Source organism: Pipistrellus hanaki, assembly GCF_964339955.1.
Source record: "Pipistrellus hanaki genome assembly, chromosome: 1".
NCBI classification, from domain to species: domain Eukaryota; kingdom Metazoa; phylum Chordata; class Mammalia; order Chiroptera; family Vespertilionidae; genus Pipistrellus; species Pipistrellus hanaki.
This window is the reverse complement of record NC_140503.1, coordinates 58,642,108-58,658,704: the sequence shown is the minus strand read 5'-3', so window position 1 is coordinate 58,658,704 and position 16,597 is coordinate 58,642,108. Positions and strand designations below refer to the sequence as shown.

General features: G+C 46.0%; 1 protein-coding gene across 2 annotated transcripts in view; it reads left to right on the top strand.

Moving 5' to 3' along the window:
* Nucleotides 1-16,597, top strand: part of SQOR (sulfide quinone oxidoreductase) — a 61,206-nt gene that overhangs the window by 14,476 nt on the left and 30,133 nt on the right. The window contains exon 1 of one of the 2 annotated variants that reach the window (XM_084884456.1): nt 7,209-7,487. The exons of the other annotated variant lie outside the window; for it this stretch is intronic. The gene's annotated coding sequence lies outside the window, so the exon portion shown is untranslated. Of the gene's footprint in view, nt 1-7,208; nt 7,488-16,597 lie in introns of those variants that run through there. 2 annotated transcript variants of the gene reach the window in all.

The following is a 16,597-nucleotide window of genomic DNA, read 5'->3' as shown; positions in this document are numbered from 1 at the left end:
GTCCAGGGAAAAGCTACAGAAGAGTTAACTGGCTAAATGGAAGCATTTCAGAGGCCTCAATAGCAAATGAAATGGCCTGTTTCTGACCTTTCACAGGTTTTTTTCCCATCCTCTGCAGTGCATGCATCTTAATGAGACCTGTAGCATACTAGCCCGCTCTTGCTCATCCTGTCCATATGGAACTTCTTTCTCTTCAGTATCTAGTTTAACAGTTGCCTGAACAGTGTTAGATAACAACAATAACTATAGTACTGTAGTTACTTTAGTAGTTACCACTTATTACCTACCATTGACCTGAGTACTTATTCGATGCCAGATATAGTACCAATCACTTTAGCCGTGTTAGCTCATTTAATTTTCATAAGGAACCTGTGAGGTAGGCATTTATAAAAATACCCATTTTACTGATGCAGTTAACTGAGGCCTCTTTGAGAGTGGTGGTGAATACAACACAAACATAACCTTTGGTCTTCATAGTCCCACACATACTCTGAGCTACTATAGCCCAAAAGATAGTTTCTATCTTCCAGCATATCCTTGAGGTAGGAGGACAAATGTTATCTCTTTTATAGATGAGGAAATTTAGGCAAAAAGAATTTCCCCAAACTGTGTTTGAGACTAAGTTTCTGAAAAAGACGATTCCAGATTCAGTATTTTTCCTATATCCTAGATCCTAGGAGACAGCGTCTGGAGAGTCTGCCTGCCACACCCTTGCTTTTCAGCACTCTTTAAAAAAAAAATTATATATATATCTCAAGTTCTTTGTTATTCTCAGACTGAGGGTTTTCATTATTATATCGGGTCTAGTAATAATGTCGTTTTAAACATTCGTTTAAAATAGGGGTGTCGAACTCAATCAGAGAAGGGGCCAAAATCTAAAATCCAGCCTAAATCGCGGGCCGAATGGTTTACTGAACAGTCATAAACTGACAATGTCATAAACTGACAGCGGAGTGCAGTGATGACAGCGCGGTGCGGGCCACATTGCAAGGCCTGGCGGGCTGGATTTGGTCCGCGGGCCTTGTGTTTGACACCTGTGGTTTAAAATCTTGCTTGGTGTTGACTTGTATTGACATAACCTTCAAACACGTGGTATCTACAGAACGTGTGAAATGCAATTAACAAGTTTTGCTTGAAAAAGTTTGTGTTTGGTTTGGTTTTTGTTGCAAAACTAGGGCTAAGAAGATGGCGGATGAAGAGCATATTCGGCACTGCATGCTTTACGAGTTCCAATTAGGAAGAAAAGCAAGTGAGGCTGCAAAAAACATCTGTAGTGCTCTTGGTCAAGATGCAGTTAGCGCCAAAAAATGCCAGCGTTGGTTTGAGAAATTTCGCGAGGGAAATTTTTCGTTAGATGACAGGAGTGGTTGAGGCCATGTGTCCAATTTTGATCAAGAAGCTCTTCAAGCCGAGACCGGTTTGGCTCAATGGATAGAGCATCGGCTTGGGGACTGAAGGGTCCCGGGTTCGATTCCGGTCAAGGGCATGTACCTTGGTTGCGGGCATATCCCCAGTAGGGGGTGTGCAAGAGGCAGCTGGTCGATGACTCTCTTTCATCGATGTTTCTAACTCTCTATCTCTCTCCCTTCCTCTCTATACAAAAATCAATAAAATATATTAAAAAAAAAAAAAAAAAGAAGCTCCTCAAGCTCTTTTGGTGCAAAATCCTCAAATTACCCAACAAGAGCTTGCAACAACTTTAAATTGTTCACAAAAAACAATTTCCAATCAATTGCGTGCACTTGGCAAAGTCCAAAAGTTTGGAAAATGGGTTCCTCATGAGTTGACCGACAACAACCGTAATCAAAGAGTCACAATTTGCAGTTCGCTCCTCTCTCGTCAAAACTGTTTGCCGTTTTTAGAGCAAATTGTTACCGGAGATGAAGAATGGGTGCTGTATGTTAATTTGAAAAGGCGGCCTCAATGGTTGGACAAAAATGAGGCTCCGCAGCCCACGCCAAAACCTGACTTGCATGCGAAAAAAGTGATGTTGTGTGTTTGGTGGAATTTTAAAGGAATTCTTCATTATGAACTTTTACCATGTAACCAAACCATTACAAGTGCAGTGTATAGTGCCCAATTGGAAAGGTTAGCCCAAGCTTTAAGAGAAAAAGAACCCGCGCTGATTAATCGGAAGGGCGTAATTCTTCACCATGATAACGCACGACCACATACTGCAAGAATCACTGCTGAAAAACTGCACCAGTTGGAATGGGAAGTTCTCCCTCAACCTGCATATTCTCCTGATATTGCCCCTTCCGATTACCATTTGTTTCGTTCTTTGCAAAACTTTCTTCTTGGAAAAAAATTTAATAATGAAGAATGCCTCAAAAATGCATTGACTGAATTTTTTGCATCCAAATCACAAGAATTTTACAACAGAGGGATTAAAATGCTTCCTGAGCGTTGGGCACAAGTAGTAGAAAACAACGGCAACTATATTGTTGATTAAACTACATTAATTATTACTAGACCTAATACTACTCTGCTTATGTATGTAAAAAAAAACAATATATGTAGTAAGTTCTTATATTTATGCAGCCTACAGTAGTCGTCTTCCTTTTGTTTTGCCTGCCTAGTATTCAACCCTTTTCCCATTTGGGGGGAAAACCTATCACAAGTCCTGGTCAAAGTCAGAGGGACCAAGCACGCTCTCCCTGTTCTGACAGCTATGACGCTGGCCTTTGGCATAGATTTGGTCAGTGGACAGTCCCACTGAGGACCTGATTCTCAGTCCGTTTATATTTGTGTCACTCCTCCTAGAGCCATTTGTGAAGGCAATGGGAGTATTCTGAGGATGGTCAGGCTTTTCCTGCTAAAAGATGGTGTGTGATTTCTGCTTTTTGATTCTGCAGAATCAAAAAGATTTCTTTTCACTTTTCCTGCCATCGTTACTCCATCATTTTGATGATTCTATGAGACCCTGAGATCCTTTAATATCTCTCTTCTATGTAAGTCATCCAGAGCTGGTTTATTGCTTGCAACCAAGAATCCTGGTTGAGACAGAGTCTTTATAGTTTGTGAAGCACCTCCATATACATTACTGCTTCTGTCTTAAAAACCACTTGATCTTCTTTGTAACAAATGAGGAAACGCTAGGTACTCTGTATAGCCTGACAGCAACTTTGGTTACGTGATGTGTAGGCTGGCTGTGAGGAGAACGGCACATTTGGGAGTATGGGGACCGCTTTGAAAAAACCTGGCATAATACACGATCCTTGTCCTCTCTCTGCCCACCCCCTCTGAGGTTCTGAGACCGCTGCGTGGTCTGGCAGGATGAACACTGTGTGTGCTGCTTGGTCCTATCGTAGGGACATAGAAGGAACTCATCCCCAGGACCCCACAGTCTCACAGAGTCCCTCAGAAGCTGGTGCCACCTTGGCTGGGCTGCTTTCTGAGCTCGGGAGGGATTTGCGGGGGCGGGGGAGAGGAAGGGTGAGCTTCTACTCTACCTACTTACTCACCCAGGGAAGATTTGCTGCAGGGAAGGGATGAGGTTGGGGCTGGCTGATTCAGCAAAACAGAGGGTTCTATTAAATGTTGTGTGTCCGCCCTGGCTGGTGTGGCTCAGTTGGTTGGGCATTGTCCTGTGCCCTGAAGGGTTGCCGGTTCATTTCCCCTGCTTGATCCCCAGGAGGCAGTTGATTGATGTTTCTCTCTCACATTGGTGTTTCTCTCTCTCTCTCCTTTCCTTCCTATCTTTCTAAAACCAATTAAAAAAAGTTTTAAAAGCCCTACCTAGTTTGGCTAAATGGATAGATCTTTGACCTGCAGACTGAAGGGTCCCGGGTTTGATTCAGTCAAGGGCACATGCCTGGGTTTCGGGCTCCATTCCCAGTAGGGGGTGTGCAGGAGGCAGCTAATTCTCTCTCATCATTGATGTTTCTAACTCTCTTGCCCTCTCCCTTCCCCTCTGAAATCAATAAAAACATATTTAAAAAAAAAATAAAGTTGCATGCCTATGAGAACAGCCTCTTGACCATGCTCTTCCTCCTGGCCTGCCCTTTCTGTTTCATTCCCTGTTCTCGCTCAGTTCCTGTTGCCAGTTCTTCCTGCTTACTAGCCTGCGTGTTTTCCCAGAGCCCTGGTGGTTTGCTCTTCATTCTTTAGGATGTTGTTAAAATGGGGTGTATTGTTCTTAGTGCCAGCTCCTCCTATCACTTCCTCTTCCCAGTCTTAATGATGCTTCTCCTAGTTTCCCATCTCCCCAAGCACGTTTGCACCTTTGCAAGCCTCATATGGGTAGCGACCAAGTCTGATTTTGTTAGCAGTATATGACTAGGTAGCAGGCACAGGGCTTGCTTGATACATAGCAGGTGGGACTAGGTGAAAGAACACTGCGTGAGTGAGTGAGTAAGTAAATGCTCAGCCCCTTCCTGCCTGCCTGATGTAGCAGTCCCTGGAGGGGAGAAGGGGTCTTTGGTGAGGTTCTAGAACGAATACATGCAGAGCCCCCAGCATGTGAGATCTTCTCAGGACACTGAACTGAGTGTGATTCCACACCACCAGCCTCAAACCACCCGGCACGCAGCATGCCTCCTCTGATTTTCTCCCGCCTGCAGTCTTCCTATGTAAACCAGGGCTTCTTAACTGGGAGGGGGAGGGTGGTGTGACTGGAATGCGAAGTGGGCATTTCTGTTTGCCAAGATGATTGAACCATAAACATGGCGTTTAGAGGGTAGGAGTCAGGCCACCTTCTGACCTGTGTGGACAGTGCTGTACAGCAATCATCGTAAGTCCTGTATGATTCCTGGTGTCCCCGCCTTTTGCCACAACATTCAAGTATGAAAAAATATATGTTTTTGTCAAATAAATTGGATTCTAGCTGAGATAATTACAAATATGCATAGGGTGAAATTTCCAGGAATTCATCTATTGGTAAAACTGAAAGATTATATTCATTTTGTTCAGAGCTTTTTTTTTTTTCCTACCAAAATTTTATATTTTTTTGCTATTTTATTAAAATACCTTTTAAATTAAACTTATTATGGTGTCATCTATACATATAAAAGCCTAAGCTACCGTCACAACCTAACAGACCACCAACCAGGCTGTGTGGGTGACCAGGCCGGCAGGGGGGTTAGTGAGGGGCAACCAGGCTGGTGGGGGGCATTTGTGGCAACCAGGCCAGCAGTGGGAGCAGTAAAAGGCAACCAGTCTGGCAGGAGGAGCAGTTAGGGTGACCAGGTCGACGGGAAAGGGAGGGGGCAATTGGGGGCAACCAGGCCAGCGTGGGGGGGGGCCAGTTGGGTGTGACCAGGCCAGCAGTTAGGGGTAATCAGAGAGGCAGGCAGGTGAGCAGTTAGGAGTCAGTGGTCCTGGATTGTGAGAGGGACATCCCCTGAGGGATCCCAGATTGGAGAGGGTGCAGGCTGGGCTGAGGGAACCCTTCCCCCCCCTCCCCCCATGCACGAATTTCATGCACCGGGCTTCTAGTTGGTTAATAAACTTATATAGGTTTCAAATGTGCAATTCTATGCTACATCATTACTAGTATATATTGCATTCAGTGTTTACCACCCACAAATCAAAGCTCCTGTCACATGTATTTGATCCCCTTTATCCTTTTCTATCTCCTACCCCCTTTTCCTCTGGTAACCACCATACTGTTGTCTTTGTCTATGAGTGTTCTCTATTTTGTTTGTTCATTTGTTGCTTTCAGTTTTATATCCCACACATGAGTGTAATCATATGATTCTTGACTTTTTCTGTCTGACATATTTTGCTTAGCACAATATTCTCAAGATCCATCCATGTTATTGCAAACGGCAATGTTTCATCTTTTCTTATGTTTGGGTAGTATACAGTATATGTACCATATCTTCTTTTTCCAGTCATCTATTGAAGGACACTGGTTGTTTCCATGTCTTGGCCATATATCTTTGTGAATAAATGTTTTCAGGTAGATACCCAGAAGGGTTACTGGGTCATATGATAATTCTATTCTTAATTTTTTGAGTAGCCTCCACACTGTTTTCCATAGTGGCTGTACCAGGCTACCTTCCCACCAGCAGTGAAGGAGGGTTCCCTTTGCTTTCAGAGTTCTTTACCGGAGTTGTTCCGCATTTCAGAAGATCATGTACTAGAAGCAGTTCTGCAGGTGGAACTGAGTTGCCAATAAAAGTCTACAGTCTGCACTTGTAGCTATAATGTTCATAGTGGTTTTATCACAGATGCAGTTAGTCCCATTGATTGAAGATAGAAAACATTGTAACAAAATTAAAAAAAAAATTATTCAAGTCACAAAACAAAATGTAAAAGAAATAATATCTTCAAGGACTCTTTAGGAGGAAAGTTTTTAACATACCCAAAGTTGCAGTAAAACTTGTGGGGCACCCTGAATGTATTATTAAAAAGGGCTGTTATGCCAGGCCATTTTGGCTCAGGGATTGAGGATGAGCCTATGAACCAGGTTCAGATCTCGGTCAGGGCATTTGACCGGTTTTGGGCTCCATCCCCAGTAGGGGGCGTGCAGGAGGCAGCCAATCGATAATTCTCTCTCATGATGTTCCTAACCTATTCTCTCTATCCCTCTTCCTTCCTCTCTCTAAAAAATAAGTAAAGCCGAAACAGTTTTGGCTCAGTGGATAGAGCATCGATCTGCGGATTGAAAGGTCCCAGGTTCGATTCCAGTCAAGGGCATGTACCTTTGGTTGTGGGCACATCCCCCGTAGGGGGTGTGCAGGAGGCAGCTGGTCAATGTTTCTCTCTCATCGACGTTTCTAGCTCTCTATCCCTCTCCCTTCCTCTCTGTGTAAAAAAATCAATAAAATGTATTGAAAAAAATAAAAAATAAGTAAAAATATATCCGGGGCGGGGGGGGGGGGAAGGAGGGGGGCTGTTAGATCTGCTATTGTGAGAACCACTTACACTGCATCCCACCTGGAAAGGGCATTCGCAGCCCAGCATGAAAGTAGGACCCAACACGGTGCGGAGGGCAGTGGCTGAAAGCCAAGGGACTGGGCCTTACCCCTGCGCTCACCGCGGCAAATACCACATGGGGCTTCGCAGAGCCTCCGTCGTCCTAAGTGTGAGATGAGTAGGGAACTGCGGTCTTCCTGAGCCATCTCGGGAACCAGGTGAGAAGCCGACATAAACCCGCAGGGCCTCTCCCCCAGCCCTCCCTCCACCTTCGCCCTCCCAGCGGCAGCACCTGGAGGTGCGGGTTAGCAACAGGTGGCCTCCTGGCCTCCGGGGCGCCGGGCGAGTTAGCCCCGAGGGCGGCCGGGGCCCCAGAGCCTGGGCTCTGCCCTCTGTGCGCTCACAAAGCCCGTGCCCTCCGCCCGTGGCCTCGGTGCCCGGGCTGCGGCGCCGGGCGGGGCAGCGGCGGGACCTTTCCTGGGGGGAGCCTCGTTCTCCCCGCCTTCAGCCTCCGCCCCGGGGTCGGGCGGGGCCCCGGCCAAGGCCACGAGCCCGCCCGGGCGGGGAGCCGAGGCTATTGCTGCGCCAACACCGACCGCCGTGGCCCGAGGCTCCGCTCCCGCTGGGTAAGAAACACCGGGCGCCGATCTCGGGCCCCGGACCCGGGGCGGGGGGCCCGGCGGGGTCGGAAAGCACCCCTGAGGCTGGCGGTAGGGAAGGGCCAGCTCCGCGCTCGCGGCGGGGGTGAGCTTCGCACTTTCCCCCACCCCGACCAGCAGCTCTTCCTGCCCCGGCGGGAACCGGGTCCTGGCATTCGCGCTCCTTGTAGGGCTGGGGGCGCTGGGGGCGCGGAGTGGGTAGAGCTGCCGGCGGCGGGTGAAAACCGCAGGGTCCCGCCCGGGTGCGTGGGAAGTCCTGGCACCTCCCGCTGGTTGACCGTGTCACTCTGCACCTCCGGGAGCAGTGGGTGCCCCGGCTCCGCGATCGGAGGCTGACGTCAGCCCGCTGCCCGCAGCGGGGACACTTTATCCACCTACAGGGCGCGGGCACAGGTGGGCGCTCCCCGAGCCAGCTGCCCTGCGGCTGGCAGAGAGCAGAGCGTTTAGGGCACGTGCAGTACGGAGCAGGCGGAGAGGAGACAGAAAGGAATTGCTTGAGGTTTCTTTTTTCTCTTGTTTACGTTTCTCTTTTAAGTCTAAAAACCCAAACCTAGCTTGCTCGAAGACACAGTGAGCAGAGCCCCTGGATTGGTATGGGCTGCCCCTTGCTATAATGTGGGGTTCCGACCCATTTTTGTGCCGTGCACCCCTTTGGCAGGTCTGGGAAAGATTCAGGACCCCTTCTGAGAACAACATTTTTAAAGGCATAAAATAAAAGGCACAGTATTGTAAAGGAAACCAGTTTCAAAACATTTGCCAAATAGTAAAATAATTTATTATGTAGTAATGTATCTGCCTTTACAAGTTACTCATGAAACGATCTCTATCAGTGGATCTAATAGCTACCATAATTTTGAAGTAGTAATGAGCATAAACGATATTTCCAGATATAGATGACACCTGTAATAAAAGAAAATAATCTGATTTCTATTGGAGATGGTCATAGGTACAGCTAATAATTGTTGTGGTTTGTTGTCTATGCTGTGTCCCCCAAAATGTGTATACTAGTATACACTTTGATTAATGATATAGGCATTTCATTTCCAAAATTGAGCTACCAGATGTGAAAGTGTGTATATATTTTGGAGACACTGCATATATTGAAGAAAGTGTTAACTTCCAGTTATTGAAAAATAAAGATTCCCTGGTAGTGGGAAGGGCACTGCCGGGAGTTAGGTGGCATGGGTTCTGAACTTGACACTTCCATGGACTAGCAGCCTGACCTTGCTTTTTGAACTTCTTTGTGCCTTTGCGTCTTCATTGTACAGTGGAGAGCTCCGTCATGCTTTACTGTGCATTTAAATCGTCCAGCACTGCATCTGTCACAGAGTGGCGAAATAAGCACCATTTATTAGAACTTGTTTGTCTCCTTCACCGGACTGCAAGCATATAGCCATCACCATTACTTTTCCAATCCTGGTACATGGAATGCACTTGATATGTAGTTTTTGAATGAATAAGTGGATTGGAGAAGGATGCTTGTAGCTGCATCTAAAAAAAACAAAATTCATCAAGGAGATTATGGTTTGAGGAGTAACTTTAAAATTGTGGCTTTTTAAAATTTTATTTTTAACTGGTTGAACAAATAAGTAAACAACACATCCGGAGCTGAAGTGCCGGAAATGTCGATCAGAGCTCAGGGGTCTGTGTAAGAGTTTGTGGCTGGTGTCCCCCCCAGAGAAAATGAAAGTGAGGATTCCTTTCAAAACAGTGACGCCTCCATCTTGCTTGTGTCCCGGCTTGTTTATACCAGATGTTGTAACACAGGAAGTGTCTTATAAGGAGTGAAGACAGACCCATGATGAAGCATTTCTGGGCAGAGATGCACATTTCTCTTTTCCCTGCTTTGCAACGTAACATATAACTCCTCGTTGACCCCGAGGGCTTCGTAAATGGGTGTGGTGAGGGTGAATTGGTAGAAGCAGCCCAGACTAGGTCTGAAGCCAATCAGTTGTTTTTTAATTCCCAGCCTTAAAAGTCTTTGTAACTCAACCAAGTGTGGATGGTCATAGGAAGAAGGAAAGTACTAGTAGGTCCTGCCAGCCAGCCCTGTGATTTATATTGTGAAAGTGCTACGTTGGGGCGGGAAGATGGAGAGAGAGCTTTGTAAAGAACAGGGCATTTAGAACCCACTGGGGCTAACTATGCCTATAACTTTTGGAGGGCAAGTACTGGACTAAATTATGTCCTATTCAAAATCCAGTACCTCTGAATGTGGTCATTTGGAGATGGGGCCTAAAATGGCAATTGATGTTACATCAGGGTGGGGTCCTAATCCAATATGACCGGTGTCTTTATTAGAAGGAGAGCCTAGGGACAGGCCTGGCTCTAAGCCCTTGTCATTCTTTGCTGCAATACTTCACAGCTCTAGCAATCTGTTAGTAGAACAAGTATTCCCATTGAGTACCCGCTTGTGAATCTTTCCCTTTTCTGGTCATTTAAAGGTCACAGCATTTTAGAAAAGGAAGGGACCTTTGAAGCAATCCTTTATCCACTGATGAAGAGAGCATGCCCCAGAAAGGTTAAGGACCAGCCCTACCTGGTACTACCTGGGGTGTGATCCTGGGTCTCCTGACTTCTGACACACCTTCAGACAAAGCTTTACTGGGACGGGGAACTGTGCCATTTGGTTAGACGAAGGGAAGACATGCACGTAGGGAACCTGGCACACCTGTTACCTAAGCCCTCGCCTCATTCTGTCCTAACCTTTAAAGGAGTTTGGCATCTCTTCAATCGTTTTCAAAACAGGTGTATAACTTGTAATCAAAGAGTCTTTTCTCATTGTGTTAAGACGACACATATTGAATTTCAGGTGTGAATAATATGCCTGACTAGTTGGCTAGTCCTGTTTACCCCCACCCTTTAGAGGATTCTTGTGTGTGAGGCTGAGTGGGAATCCCACCCAGCACTCCTGAGGCTGATGAATAGTTTCATTGAACAGATTTAGGAGATGAGGCCCAAGCTTATCCTGATTTTTAAAAAAATATATATTTTATTGATTTTATACAGAGAGGAAGAGAGAGAGATAGAGAGTTAGAAACACCAATGAGAGAGAATCATCAATCAGCTGCCTCTTGCACACCCCTTACTGGGGATGTGCCCGCAACCAAGGTACATGCCCTTGACGGGAATCGAACCCGGGACCTTTCAGTCCCCAAGCTGACGCTCTATCTACTGAGCCAAACCGGTTTCGGCTTATCCTGCTTTGTGATGGGACCCAATTAACTCCACATCAGGCCTCCCTCTCCAGTGTGTGGTGTGGTACGCTCTAGGGATGCGCACACACAAGCATATGCAGACCTTGAAAGGAAACCTCCGGTATACTTGCTTAGAGGCCAACTATGAGTGATGGATTTGAAAAGGAACTGAACTGTGATGATTTACACACTAGAACACGAGTGGTCAAGCTCTCACTGGCCAGAGCACGCAGAAAAACAAGACATATAATTCAGTCAAAACTTCTTTCAGTTGAAATAATCCAATTGATTTATTTTTTTCTGCTTCTGGGCCATAATGTAAGAATTTTCTTTCTGTAAATACAATTCTATTTTCTGCTTAACAAATGTATGGCTTAGTGAAATGGTCAGTGCCTCCCTATATTATAAGGCTTTCTGATTGTAAAATGAGTATAGGTTAGGGACATTTGTAGTACATTTCTCAGCAGCAAAGGGAGCCACTGTTGCATTGCCAAGTCCTCATTACCGTAGTAACCCTTAATCAGTGACTTTATATAAAATTCCTACATTTTTCCCTTAGGGAACTGAAGAAACCCAGTGTGGCCCTAACACCCTGGAACGTCAGGAGCTGTATGTGATTGTTTCTGTTTCCTGGATGGTTTGCTCCTGGTCCACTACCAAGCCTTGCTTCACAGCTTAATATTTAAACAAATACTTAATAATATTTAAACAGCTTCGGAGGTAGAGTTCCAACTTGGCCCTGCAAGACTAAATGAAGGTTGCTTCTCTCTTTGTTCCCTCCCTCCCTCTCTCCCTCCCTCTTTCTCACCGGAGGATATGTTTGTTGATATCAAAGAGAGGAAGGGAGAGAGAAATGTCAATATGAGAGAGATCTTTTGCCTCCCCTATGTGCCCCAATTGGAGATCAAACCTGCAACCTAGGTAACTGCCCTGACTGGGAATCAAACCTGCAGCATTTTGGTGTATATGACGGTGCTCACCCAACTAAGCCATCCAGCCAAAGCTTCATTTTCTTTCTCCCTTCCCCTCCCTCCCCTCCCCTCCCCTTCCCTCCCCTCCCCTCCCCTCCCCTCCCCTTCCCTCCCCTCCCCTTCCTTTTTCTTTCCCTCCCTCTCTCTTTCCCCTCCCTCCCCCTCCCCTCCCTTCCTCTCTTCCCTCCTTTCTTTCCTTCCTTTCCCTCCCTTCTTCCCTCCCCTCCCCTCCCTTTCCCTTTTCCCTTCCCTTCCCTCCCTTTCCCTTAGCCTTTCCCTTTCCCCTTCCTTCCCTTCCCTTCCCTCCCCTCTCCTCCCTTTCCCTTTCCCTCCTTTTTCCTTTCTCTTTTCCTTCCCCTTTCCCTCCCCCCCCCCCCCCTCTTCCTATCCTCACCCGAGAATATTTTCCCCATAGATTTTTCAGATAGAATTGGAAGGGGAGGGAGGATAAGGAAGGAGGTAGAAAAAAAAACAACACGAGAGAGACACATAGATTGGTTGCCTCTCACACATGACCTAATTGGTAGACTGGGATTGAACCTGCAACCCAGATATGTGCTCTTGACCTGGAATCAAACCTGTGACCTTTTGGTCCATAGGCTGATGCTCTGACCACTGAGCACCAGCCAGGACCATTTTCTTTATTTGTTAACAAAATAGCAATCCAGTTCCTGAACACACAGGCGATGATAGCGCTACCGTTACTTAAGAGCAGGTGTGCAAGAAAGAGGAAGGGTGCAGCCTGTGTAACCTTTACTACACTGTGAGTAATCCAGTACCGATGCTTACACCCTCTCTTCATTTATCAGACGGAACAAAGCCATAGTTCATATTCTTTCCTCTTTATCCCTTATAGCTGATTTGTCGCTGAAATTACTTCAACATTTGTTTTGCATTCACACCTTCATCTCTGTTCTCATTATCTATTCTAAGCCCTCACTCGTGACTGAATTTCTGAAACAGCCGCTTAGCAGACCTTCCTGTTACTATTACATCACAGACAGGCCCTGCGTGCCTAGCACAAAGCCAGGTGCTTAGTAAAGACTCAAAAATGCTGAACTTAATTGAATCGCTCCATCCAGTTCGTCCTCCCCACTTTCCCAGGGTGTCTCCAAAGACATCTGTTTGCTAAGAACTTCCAAGGACTCTCACTGCCATTAGTGGGGACCACGTGCTCCAAATGGGTGCCAGGGCCCAGCAGGTGACATAAATGATAGGCCACGTGGGGTGGGGTGAGCAGGATCCTCGCGCCGGATCCAGATGGGCAATGCCTACTCAGCTCTGGCCAAGTGTTGACATGTGGGCCCATTGTTTCAAAGGAGTCCACATCTGGATTTTTATCTGTGAGATACCCACATTTTTAATGTTGGCATCAATTGGACAGAACACAGCTCTGGTCTGCGTTGGGCCTGCAGGTGGCTACTTTGTGGCCCTTAGATGGGATGACAATTGTCTAAGATTAAGCCCTGAAACCAAATTTCTCCCTATTCCCCGAGGACATCTGCCTTAGGTTGCCTTCCTCCTGGACCGCAGTTATATGGTCCTCATTCTCGGTGATTTCACTTCCCAGACCTCAAACCTAACTCCCAAACTAACCCATGCAGGTTCTTGCCTTCACTCTCCTGTTTCTGTCCACACACTTTCTCTCTCTTCAGCCTGGATGTCAACTTTGACTTTTTTCCTCCCAAGAGCCCTTCCCACAACTCATCCAATCGGTCTCTTTTTCCACTTCGGTCTTATCTGACTCTCTATTTGTATTTCTAATACCAGCACCTAACCAGGCCCTTATCACTCATACCTGGGCCACTGCACTAGTCTCCTAACTCCCAGGACTGATTTTGGCTTCCCTCCAATTTAATTGGCTCCCTCACACTAGATTCATTTTCTCAGAGTTGCCCCTCTGTTCTGTCACTTTTCAAAACTTTGATTTTTCAGTATAAAGCTTCAATTCCAAAACATGACCCTTTCTAATCGGGCTGTGATATTTCTTTCTTGTCTACTCCTCACACCGGTCGAATCTGGTTGGACTTCCATTGCCCAAACCTACACTGGACCTTCCCTCCTCATCAGCAAGGATCTCTGGGAAACAGTTGGCACACTCCAACATGTTATTAAGAAAGGTTAGAAGCAATCCTGTTGCTTTGAGGCCTGAAGAAGCAAGTAGAGGGAGTGATTACTAGAGGTTCAGCTGGGAGGGGTCTGAGGAATAAATATCTTAATCTTATCTTTTTCCATCTTCAAACCTACTGGTGAATCTAACTGGAAACCAGAGGACAAGGGAAGCCAGATGATAGCCACCCTGTTTACAGGTCAGCTCTCAGGGCTCCGAGAGGGCAGAGAAGGCTGGGGAGAGGTCTGGAGGGCAGTCACCATGTCTTTGGTTCATTTACTTACGCTATTCCTGCCTCTTGATGTTCCTTCCCTTAGCATTTCCGCTGTCCAGTGCTGCCAGTCCCTTACCTCCTACTCAGATTTCCGTCTGTTTCCTTCTCTTGACAAAACAGCTTAGGTGTTTGGCTCATATTGATTGCATTGCCCTTCGCTTCTGCTAGTACGATCTAAGATGGAATATCAGTCTAGATTTTTGGAAGCCAAACCTAATTTTTCTTTCACTAGTCCAGAGATGATACAGGTGTTGGAAAATAATGGAACCCATTTTTTGCAACTGTTCCTGAGGTGGCCAGAGAGATCCATGCTACACTCTTGGCAGACTGCAGCAGTTTTCTGTCTGGACCATCCCAGGGGATGACAAGAAGGGCCCAGATACTCCTAAGTGTGTCAGTGGGGGTAGATAGGACCAGAGTCTAGAATCAGTGTCTGAAACCACCAAGAGGTTTCAATCTCTGTGTGGAAATAAATACAATCAAAGCTTAACTACAACAATACTGTGCACACAGCCCATATAGGGTGTGCCCAGCTCAGGTGAATGGGGAGGCTGAGCCACTGAGCCCTAGAGGACACCTATTACACAAGGCCACTCTACCAGTTCCAGGAGACATTGCAGCTCTGCCAAATGCATAGAAACAAACAGGGAAGCAGCCAAAATGCAGAGAAAAAGAAACATGTTACAAATGAAAGAAATGGAAGCAAGCAAGCTACTGGATGCAGAGTTCAAAACAACTGTTGTAAGATTACTCAAGGATCTTAATGGAGCTTCAAGGGACTTTCAAGGATCTTAGTGAGAATGACAAAGACATAAAAAAAAAGACAAGTTAGAAATTAAGTATATATAAAGAATAACTTATAATGATTCAAAATTAGAGGATTCCAAGAATCAAATCAATGATTAGGAATATGAGGAAACAATAAACACCCATCAGAAGAGCAAAAAGAAAAAAGAATTAAAAAATATGAACATAGTGTAAGGAGCTTCTGGGACAACTTCAAGTGTACCAACATTTGCATTATGGGGATGTCAGAAGCTGAAGAGCGAGAGCAAGGAAACCAATTTAAAGAAATAATGACAGAAGCTTATCTTACCTGGTGAAAGAAATAGACTTACAAGTCCAGGAAGCACAGAGAGTCCTAAACAAGAGGAACCACACCAAGACACATCATAATTAATGCCAAGGGTCAAAGACATAGAATCTTAAAAGCAGCAAGAGAAAAGCACTTAGTTATTTACAAGGGAGTTCCCATAGGATTGTCAGCTGATTTCTCAACGGAAACTTTGCAGGCTAAAAGGGAATGTGCAAGAAATATTCAAGGTGATGAGTAGCAAGGACCTGCAACCAAGATGACTCTACTGAACTGCTATCATTTAGAATCGAAGGTCAGATAAAGAGCTTCACAGACTAGAAAAAGGAGGAGGAGGAGGAGAGGAGGGAGAAGAAGAAAATGAACAATAAAGTGGCAATAAGTACATATCTATTAACAATTGAATCTAAAAATAAAAATAAATGAACAAGAAGTCTAATGAACAAAATAAACGGTGAATAAAATAGAATCAGAGAGGCACAGAAACATGGAACAGACTGACGAATCTCTGAGGGGTGGCAGGAAGAGATTAACCAAAGGTCTTACTTATGGATACAGACAAAAGGGTGGAGGCAGAGCCGGGCGGGGTGAGAACTGGGCGGAGGAGGGGAAAGGAAGAAATCTGTAATACTCTCAATAGTAAGGATTTGAAGAAGAAGAAAAAAACAGAAAGGCTGACTTTCCCATGAATTCATTCAGCCTGTCTGCCTTGATGTGGGTCATCGACTTTTTCCTGCCTTCTCACTTTACTTGAAATAGCTTTTCCTGGGACTTGAGCCTGCTCACCTTGGGCTGAAGCTGCACCTTTGGCGTTCCTGGGGCATCCAGCTTGACTGCTGGCTTGAGACTTGCCAGCCTCCATAATTGTGTGAGTCAGTTCCCAGGTGTGTCCTCCATATAACGTGGAAAGTGATGTTTGCTCTGGTTCCCTCTTTCCTTCTCTTCCATCCCTTCCAGTTGAATCCTAGTTTTTTCTTTTATTGGCTGTGTGGCCTTGAGGATGTAACCAGTGTCCTGCAGCCTGACTTTTTCTTTAGTTGTAAAATGGGGATGATACTTTAACTTCAAGCAGCTGGCTTGGGTCTTGGCACATGGAGTTTGGTGTGGTCCATGAGGAGTTAGTTTTGTAATAGGAATCAGGAGCTAGTTTCAGGCTGTTATGCTGAGCAGGGCTGGGAGGGGGACTGGCAAAGCTTGGGACTGGTAGTGGTAGTGCAGCCAGCCCAGGGGCATGGGCAGAGCGATCTAGAGCTCTAGGCATAAAGGTTGATTTACTCAGAAGAAAATGAAGTTTTCTTCAGGGCATCCCTCTTGCACAGGCTCCTGTGGGTATAGGGAGTTCTGACGTGTTCCCAGGGGGGGGGGGGGGGGGGGGGGGGAGAGGTGGCCATATTGTAACCAGGAAGCATTACTATGCTTGTATTTCTGATAA